General features: G+C 39.0%; 1 pseudogene; it reads left to right on the forward strand.

The window, feature by feature from the left end:
• The first annotated feature begins 1717 nt into the window (after positions 1-1717).
• On the forward strand, positions 1718-6730 carry LOC146883818 (uncharacterized; annotated as a pseudogene).
• The last annotated feature ends 3756 nt before the right edge of the window (positions 6731-10486 follow it).

Consider the following 10486-nt stretch of genomic DNA (forward strand, 5'->3'; position numbering starts at 1 on the left):
GTGCATTTAGCAAAGCCTTGAAGCAGACCCTTTCTTCACCTAATGGGCTTCTTCTCTGCACATGGAATAGCCCAAAAAGGGAGTTGATCTAGGGTTGGCCATCATTGCCACATCAGCAGACAAAACAGAAGAAAATTATGTTTGGACTGGCAGCATACACACTGAAAAAGCAGGATCAGCTTTTGGCAGCTTTTGGACAGAATGTTGTTGGGGAATTTGGAGAGGCAGTTCGTGCAGAGAGGAGAGTGGGCTGGAATCTGAAGAAAGAATAGGAGGAATAGAGAGAGCAGGGGAGGGCTCGAGTTTTTTTTAGGGGGTTCTATGGGATTTTCAATACAATGCTAATTTTTGCACATTTCTATAGGACTGATATTTTTGGATTGGTTTTACTGGACAAAAATATGAAGATCATGGTACTGTTTTATTGCTTTAAGGGTATTATGCATTGAATACTTCTTTGTTAGTGGCTTGTGTTTTCATCATTCAACAATGCTCAACTCACTCAACTTGTTCAAACTAACATGTTTTTATTGTCCCAAATCTGCTATCATCTTTCAGTGATCAGTTTACACTTGTAACAGCCTAGGATCCACTTATTCATGCATATCAACTTTTACTTGTGTGAAGCTTATCTTGCATTCATTTTTAGCATCATTTACGGTCTACTGTTATTGCTCAATTCTGTTTCTGCAGTCATGCATTTATGTTGCTGCAAGCTCTAATTTCTCTGCTGCCATATTCTTCCAGTTTTAGTTTTTATTTTTTTTAAAACAACAGCAAGATTAGTGTTGTATGTGTAGGGGTTGTATTCTCAATAGTTTGAGCGTGGCTGCATTTGACTGAATTGCAGCTACGCATTCACACATGCTTTAGTTCATCTAGGTTCACTTTCACTCTCTTTTTAGATCTAATGCACCATCCACCATTCCCATTCAGATTCCATATCACATCATGCATTCTGCATTGCATTTATTCTTGTCATGGCATACTCTTAATTCAGCTTACATTCTTGCATGTAGTTTAGTTTAGTTTGTGGAGTTAATCTTTAGTCTTGAGTTATTTCTTTTTGTTTGAATTACATGTGTAATAGTCTAGTATTTTAAATGTATTTAGTTTTCTTAGTTTAGCACCTTTTAATTACTTTTATTTTAGTTTCATTATCTATCTTTTATGCTTAAAAAAAATCCCCAAAAACATGTATCTAGCATTCAATCCACTCATTACATTGGTTCCGTCCTTGGACTGACCTGAGTTAATCCTTATACTGCATTAGTAAAGGTTGATTAATTCAGTTTGTTTGGGATAGTTTAGGCGACAAAAGTTGTCTACCAAATTGGCGCCGCTGCCGGGGATGGTGCTATGTTTTGAGCTTATTGAATGTTTTTCTCTTGCATTTTGTACAGATTTAGTATATAGTTTTTTTTTATTTTTCTAGATTTTTCTCTTTGGCTACTAGTTCAATAAAATTGATTTCTGAATGCATCTCTAATCTATGCTTGTTGTAGTTTGTTGCACTTGTGTGTGTTTCATGTTTTATGACCAGGTCTAGGATAAAAGAAAAAGATTTGTATCCCTTGGACCCTGAAGTTGCAAGAACATACAAGAGGGGATATAGACTGAACAACAAAGAAAGAAACAAGGAGAGTCCAGCCACACTGTCTCATATTCCAATAGTGACACTGCAAGCTCTCATTCTGAATCAGAAAGTATTGAAGATATGGCTGGAAACCAAGAGAGGACTTTGAAGGAGTTGGCCAATCCTGATATTGGTTACCAACCCCTATGCATACAACTGCCACAACAACCAGAAGGTGCAGTAAGCTATGAGTTGAAATCTGGTTTGATACATCTGCTGCCCAAATTCCATGGTTTGTCTGGAGAAGACCCTCACAAGCATCTAATGGAGTTTCATGTAGTCTGTTCTACTATGAAGCCAGTTGATGTGCCTGAAGAGCTAGTGAAGATGAAGGCCTTCCCATTTTCATTGTGTGATGCAGCTAAAGATTGGCTTTACTTGCAACCAACACCAATAACCACATGGATAGATATGAAGAGAAGATTTCTGGAGAAGTTCTTTCCTGCCTCCAGAACTACATCAGTGAGGAAGGATATCAATGGTGTGAGACAGTTGCAAGGAGAGTCCCTATATGAGTATTGAGAGAGGTTTAACAAGTTATGCTCATCATGCCCAAACCACCAGATCACAGAGCAATTGTTGATTCAATATTTCTATGAAGGTTTGTTGCCCATGGATAGAAACATGGTGGATGCATCTAGTGGAGGCACCTTGATGGATAAAACCCATTCTGCAGCAAGAAGTCTAATTTCCAATATGGCTGCAAACTCACAGCAGTTTGGTGTAAGAAATCTTGGAAAAGCTGTACATGAGGTGCAAACTCACAATATGGATGTAACTGAGCATTTAAGGTTGGAGAACAAGTTAAATGAGTTAACTTCCATGGTAAGGCAGCTAGCAATAGGCCAACAATCCACTCAGACCCAACAAACTCAGCAGAGATTATGTGGGATTTGTGTTGCTGATCATTTCACTGATGTGTGTCCACAACTGCAAGAACCAGCCCCTGCTGGAGTTTTCCAAGCACAATCTAACACTTCTAAATCTCAACAAAACCAGCAATACAACCCATATTCCAATACCTACAATCCTGGTTGGAGAGATCATCCAAATTTGAGGTATGGACCAGCACAAACACAACCGCTAAGAGGGCTATTCCCTCCACCCCAGCAACATCAATTTCAGCCACAAGTCAATCAATATCCACAGCAGCAGCAAAGATATGTTCCTCCACCATTGAGGAACAATGCAACAACACCTTTGCCTACCCCAACACAACCTCAAGGCAATGCAACAGTTGTGACTGAAGACTTGGTAAAGCAAATAGTTGACATGATGGCTATTCAAATGGCAGAGAGGATGTCTGCACAGATTGAGCAAAATGTGACAGCAACTATACAAGACCTAAAGACCCAGCTTGGCCAGTTAGCAACTGAAATGAATGAGGTGAAGCAACAAGGGTTTGGAAAGTTGCTATCCCAGCCAATGTTGAATCCACATAACAATGTGAGTGCCATTACATTGAGGAGTGGCAAGGAGTTACAAGAAGTCATTCAAAACAAAGATAAAGGAAAATCGGTTGGTCAAGAAGTGCAACAACAACCACCATAACAAGCACCAGTAGTGCCACTGCCTTTTCCTTCCAGAGCTGCTACAAATACCAAGAAGTTAGAGGATGAGAAAGATTTGATGGACATGTTCAAGAAGGTGGAGATCAACATTCCCCTACTGGATGCAATCAAGCAAATTCCGAAGTATGCAAAATTTCTCAAGGAGTTGTGCACTTATAAGAGAAATCTTCGCAAGAGGCATCTCCAAACAGTTTCATCATTGTCACAACCTGGTTTGCCTCAAAAGTGTGAAGAGCCAGGGCATTTCACCATCCCTTGTACTATTGGAGAGCTAACCATAGCTAATGCTCTGGTGGACTTGGGAGCTTCAATCAATGTGATGCCAGAATCTGTGTATAGGATGCTTACTTTAGGTAGATTGAAGCCAACCAATGTGGTGATTCAACTAGCAAACAAAAGCACAGCTGAACCTTTAGGAGTCCTTGAAGACGTGTTGGTAAAAGTAAATAGATTGATTTTTCCAACTGACTTCTACATTCTTGATATGCAGGATGATCGAGCCATGCACAATCCACTTTGATCTTGGGAAGACTATTCCTAATGACTGCAAAGACCAAAATAGATGTGTACTTTGGTACTATGTCTATGGAGTTTGGAGATGATATAGTGCAATTCAACATCTTTGAAGCTATGAATTATCCAATAGAGGGTCACTCCATTCTATACGAGCATCCAGTTTTCATGTGTGATGCTGTGAAACCTGGACTAGTTGCTGACTTTTGCACAAACATAGATTTAGGAGTTGATTTCATTTTAGATGTTGATTTTGATTTATCACTTTCTGAATTTGTTGATCTTTTTGATATAGACTTAGACACACTCACAGATTGCTCTTGCACTGAGAGCACTTCTGCTGCTTGCATTGAGATATTTGCTGTTACAACCTCCCTTTCTAGTTGTTTTGCAGAAACTGACATTGAGGTTAATGTTTCACAACAAGCAGCATTAGAGCAAAAGACATGTAAGCAACAGTCAAAAATGGAGTTGAAACCTTTGCTAGAAAATCTGAAGTATGCTTATTTGGATGAGGAGGAAATGTTTCCTGTGATTATAGCCAACAACCTCTTGGATGAGCAAGAAAATGAGTTACTGCAAGTGTTGAGAAAGAACAAGAAAGCCATTGGCTGGTCATTAGATGACATTCCAGGGATTAGTCCAGCTATTTGTATGCAGAAGATCCTGCTAGAAGATGATTGGAAGCCTGTGAGGCAACCACAAAGGAGGCTTAACCCTACAATCTTGAATGTGGTAAAGGAGGAGGTATCCAAGCTATTGAAAGCTGGCATCATTTATCCTATATCAGATAGCACATGGGTTTCTCCCATCCAAGTGGTGCCAAAGAAATCAGGAATTACTGTGGTGCAAAGCAAGGATGATAGTTTGATTCCAACAAGAGTTACCAACAAATGGAGAGTTTGCATAGACTATAGGAAGCTCAACCAAGCCACTAAGAAGGACCATTTTCCTCTCCCATTCATTGATCAAGTCATAGAAAGGTTGGCTGGTAAGACACATTATTGCTTCCTAGATGGTTTTTCTAGTTATATGCAAATACATATTGCACCTGACGATCAGCATAAAACTACTTTCACATGCCCTTTTGGAACATTTGCATACACCAGGATGCCATTTGGCTTATGCAACGCACCTGCTACTTTTCAGAGGTGCATGTTAAGCATTTTCTCTGACTTGATTGAATGTTCCATGGAAGTCTTTATGGATGATTTTACTGTGTTTGGCATTTCATATGCTGAGTGTTTGCATCATTTAGATAGAGTCTTGCAGAGATGCATTGAGACTAACTTGGTTTTAAATTATGAAAAATGTCATTTCATGGTGAGTGAAGGAATAGTCTTAGGCCATCCCATATCTGACAGAGGCATTCAAGTAGATAGGGCCAAGATTGATGTGATTACTTCTCTACCTTACCCCTCCACTGTGAGAGAGATTCGTTCCTTCCTTGGACATGCAGGTTTCTATAGGAGATTCATCCAGAACTTCAGCAACATTGCATTACCACTATCCAAGTTACTACAAAAGGATGCACCCTTTGAGTTTGATGAGCCATGCAAGAAGGCATTTGATGAATTAAAGAGAAGGCTCACTACAACGCCTATTTTGCAACCCCCAAATTGGGAGCTCCCCTTTGAGCTCATGTGTGATGCGTCTGACTACGTACTAGGTGTTGTTCTCTCACAAAGAAAGGAAAAATTTCCTTATATCATAGCTTATGCCTCAAGAACATTGGATCCTGCACAGAGCAACTACACCACAACAGAAAAGGAGTTGCTTGCCATTGTTTTTGCATTGGACAAGTTCAGATCATACTTGGTGGGTTCCAAAATCACTGTCTTTACCGACCATGCTACTCTGAAGTATTTACTCAAGAAATCTGATGCCAAACCAAGACTGATCAGATGGATGCTCCTCCTACAAGAATTTGATTTGGAAATCAAGGATAGGAGTGGAGCCTTGAATCAAGTTGCTGACCATCTCAGCAGAATTGACGGCACACACAACACAGTGCCAATATGTGATGATTTTCCTAACTCACTTTTATATTCTTTACATTCTTGTAATTCTATTCCATGGTATGCTGACCTTGTGAACTATTTGGCTACTAACATTTTGCCTTCTCATGCATCTAGAGCTCAAGTTGACAAGTTAAAAGCATATGCAAAGCATTTTGTTTGGGATGACCCCTACCTTTGGAAGTTCTGCAGTGATCAAGTGATAAGAAGGTGTGTCTCTAATGGTGAGTTTGAAGCTATTCTACACCACTGCCATGACACATCAGTTGGAGGCCATTCTGGGCCTCAAAGGACTGCAAGAAGAGTGTTGGATAGTGGATTTTACTGGCCAACAATCTTTAAGGATGCATACAGGTTTGTTAAAGGGTGTGAGAAATGCCAAAGGGCAGAAGGTAACATTACAAAGAGAAATAAAATGCCTCAACAACCTATAATTGTGTGTGAAGTATTTGATGTGTGGGGCATAGATTTTATGGGGCCTTTTCCCCCCTCTGCTTGTTTTTCTTACATTCTTCTAGCTGTGGATTATGTGTCTAGATGGGTGGAAGCCAAAGCCACAAGGACTAATGAATCTAAAGTTGTTGCAGATTTTCTCAAGACTAACATTTTTTGCAGATTTGGGGTGCCAAGGAAGCCACTTCTGCAATAGAGTGATAGCAACACTACTCCTGAAGTATGGGGTGACTCACAAAACCTCCACACCTTATCACCCCCAAACCAATGGGCAGGCTGAGGTTTTCAACAGGGAAATGAAAAATCTGCTATAGAAATTGGTGGAACCATATAGGAAGAATTGGAGCCAACTATTGGATGAAGCCTTGTGGGCAAAAAGGACAGCGTATAGGACACCCCTAGGCATGTCACCTTTCAGAGTAGTCTTTGGGAAAGCATGTCATCTCCCCGTGGAAATTGAGCATAAAACCTATTGGGCAGTGAAGAGATGCAATTTGGAGTTGAAGGAAGCTGGGAAAGAGAGAAAGCTTCAATTGTAAGAGTTAGAAAAAATTCGATTGCAAGCATATGAGAACTCCAAGATCTATAAGGAGAAGGTGAAGAAATACCATGACCAGAAAATCTTGAGGAAGGAGTTTTATGAAGGCCAAAAAGTGCTCCTATTTAATTCCAAGCTTAAACTCATGGCTGGTAAGCTTCGATCTAAATGGGATGGTCCTTATGTTATAACTAAAGTCTTCCCTTATGGTGCAGTTGAAGTTTTTGATGAAGCTACCAATAGTACATTCAAGGTTAATGGCTAGCAACTCAAAGTCTTTCATGACAACACACCAAGGCCAAAGGAGAGCATTGAACAACTCAGTCTTACTGAGCCAATGAGAGAGGAGGATGAACTCCTCTAAGCTGTCAGGATCATCATACCAAGTTTGTTTACCCTTACTCACATTGAGGACAATGTTGGACTCAAGTGTGGGGGAGGGGTTTCAATTTTTATTTAATGCTTTTGTGTTTTCTGTTTAAGATTAGGTATTTTGTTTTTTGTCGTGTTAGGCATGTTTATTAGTGTTTTGATTGAGCCTCGTTTAGTCTTCATTATTGCACTGAATGAAAATAAAGGTTTTTTTTTTTAGCACATGTGAATAATTTTGATTCTCCATCCTTAGTTAGAAGTTTTCACACCTGATTGACATGTTCATGCATTGTGTTTAGTTGGATTCTCATGAGAGTTAGATGATGGATCAGATTTGATGAATTATATCCTTAGTGAGCTTTGAGCCAAATTTCTTCATTGTGTGATGTACTCATGCTTGCAATGTGATCAAGAACTTGATTGAACTCTTTTTGATGCTACTTGTTTGTTTACACTCTTGAGAGGATCTAGGCATTTTGTGTGAACCATCCACTTAGCCAAACAACTTTTCCTTGCACTATTCTGCATTGCACCCTACTTTGAGCCTAATTGACCTATTTTTTTTGTGATATTTCAGCTCATTACAAGCCTTGAACCTTAAAACCATGATCAACCCAACCTTAGAGTTGTGAGGAACCTTGGAACTATTTTGAGTCTTATTGAAAAGTCTAAGTGTGGGGGAAAAAGGTGCAGAATTTGATTTTGGTGCATTATGAGAGTTTGGAAGGGTGTATGAATGAGAAAAAGATTGAAAAATCTGGAAAAAAAAAGAAAGAGAGGTGATCTGCATTGAATTACAAAAGATAAAATTGAAAAAAAAAGGAAGGAAAAGTCGAAAACAAAAGAGAAAGAGAAGAAAGTTTGCTGGTTTAATTGTTGAATTTTTGCAGAAATATAATCTGCACTTATTCTTCTCACATTTCTTTATTACTCCCTCACTTCTCTTTGGTTTCTAGCTCTAAACCTCTCACTTTATTCCACCTTCACCTTGACCACATCACAATCCATATAAAAGTCCTTTTGATCTTGAGTTGTATTCATTTGAGTGGTAGAAATTAGAGGTTTTTCAAGCTTATGGCAATGCATGCTTGCATGAGGTGTGGAGTGAAAATTTTTCAGAAACACATGAGAGAATTGAGTGATACACATGCTGTGAGAGTTTGTCAATTTTGATCCTAGATCTGATTTGATTGAGATTCTTGTTTGTAATGCTTTAAACATGCTCTTGACTGGTTTGAATGATTCTAACTTTTATGGATGAAGTTTTTCTTTCCCTGCTCACATCTCTGCTCACAATTTTGAAACAATGTGCTTACAGTGTTTACACTTTTCTTGGCTCAGTCTTGCTTTGTCTAGTTCTTGCTTGTCTCTGTTGTCTCCACGGACTCAACCAATTTTCCAGTCTGTGATCCGCAGCTCTTGATGGTTGGGTTTGTGCTTGCTTGAGTCTGGTGTTATAGGTTGTTTAGTCTTAGTTTTGCCTAGGAGTGCAAAAGTCTAAGTGTGGGGATATTTGATAACTCAATTTCTATACCTTCATATTGAAGCTTATTGCACTCACTTGCCATTTTAGTTTCCGTTATCTTTCAATCTTAGCTTAAAAATGTGATATTTTAAAGTTGTCTTCAAAAGCTGCAGTATCGCCTGGCGGTATTTATTACCGCCCGGCGCATCTTAAAGGATCATTTTCCACTGTCACATTCCCGCATGGCGCTATCCTTCTTCCGCTAGGCGCTGGCAGAAAAACGCTGATTTTTCAGCACTGACCTTTGCTACTTGTTTTGATCATAACTTTCTCTACAGGTGTCCAAATGAGTTGGTTCTTGTTGCGTTGGATTCTACACTTAAAGAGCTTTGTGCGAGATGCAATTTACTCTGGAAGATGGCAGCAGTTACAAAGGCAAAAACCACCTCATGTTTTCGTTGAAAATTTGGTGCATTTAGCAAAGCCTTGAAGCAGACCCTTTCTTCACCTAATGGGCTTCTTCTCTGCACATGGAATAGCCCAAAAAGGGAGCTGATCTAGGGTTGGCCATCATTGCCACATCAGCAAACAAAACAGAAGAAAATTCTGTTTGGACTGGGAGCACACACACTGAAAAAGCAGGATCAGCTTTTGGCAGCTTTTGGACAGAATGTTGTTAGGGAATTTGGAGAGGCAATTCGGTGCAGAGAGGAGAGTGGGCTGGAATCTGAAGAAAGAATAGGAGGAATAGAGAGATCAGGGGAGGGCTCGAGTTTTTTTTAGGGGGTTCTATGGGATTTTCAATACAATGCTAATTTTTGCACATTTCTATAGGACATATTTTTGGATTGGTCTTACTGGACAAAAATATGAAGATCATGGTACTGTTTTATTGCTTTGAGGGTATTATGCATTGAATACTTCTTCGTTAGTGGCTTGTGTTTTCATCATTCAACAATGCTCAACTCACTCAACTTGTTCAAACTAACATGTTTTTGTTGTCCCAAATCTGCTATCATCTTTCAGTGATCAGTTTACACTTGTAACAGCCTAGGATCCACTTATTCATGCATATCAACTTTTACTTGTGTGAAGCTTATCTTGCATTCATTTTTAGCATCATTTTCGGTCTACTGTTATTGCTCAATTCTGTTTCTGCAGTCATGCATTTATGTTGCTGCAAGCTCTAATTTCTCTGCTGCCATATTCTTCCAGTTTTAGTTTTTATTTTTTTTTAAAACAACAGCAAGATTAGTGTTGTATGTGTAGGGGTTGTATTCTCAATAGTTTGAGCGTGGCTGCATTTGACTGAATTGCAGCTACGCATTCACACATGCTTTAGTTCATCTAGGTTCACTTTCACTCTCTTTTTAGATCTAATGCACCATCCACCATTCCCATTCAGATTCCATATCACATCATGCATTCTGCATTGCATTTATTCTTGTCATGGCATACTCTTAATTCAGCTTACATTCTTGCATGTAGTTTAGTTTAGTTTGTGGAGTTAATCTTTAGTCTTGAGTTATTTCTTTTTGTTTGAATTACATGTGTAATAGTCTAGTATTTTAAATGTATTTAGTTTTCTTAGTTTAGCACCTTTTAATTACTTTTATTTTAGTTTCATTATCTATCTTTTATGCTTAAAAAAAATCCCCAAAAACATGTATCTAGCATTCAATCCACTCATTACATTGGTTCCGTCCTTGGACTGACCTGAGTTAATCCTTATACTGCATTAGTAAAGGTTGATTAATTCAGTTTGTTTGGGATAGTTTAGGCGACAAAAGCTATCTACCAGTGTGCTACTTGGAGAAGCTTGCCCACCAAGCTTGGCACGAATTAGGGTTAAAACCGTAGATGATATGCACAACACTCCAAGGGCCAACATGTAGTCCAACTCTTCTTTGTCCAAAAATA

This window comes from Vigna unguiculata, chromosome 9 (assembly GCF_037176805.1).
Source record: "Vigna unguiculata cultivar grain cowpea cultivar isolate G323 ecotype 2 chromosome 9, ASM3717680v1, whole genome shotgun sequence".
NCBI lineage: Eukaryota > Viridiplantae > Streptophyta > Magnoliopsida > Fabales > Fabaceae > Vigna > Vigna unguiculata.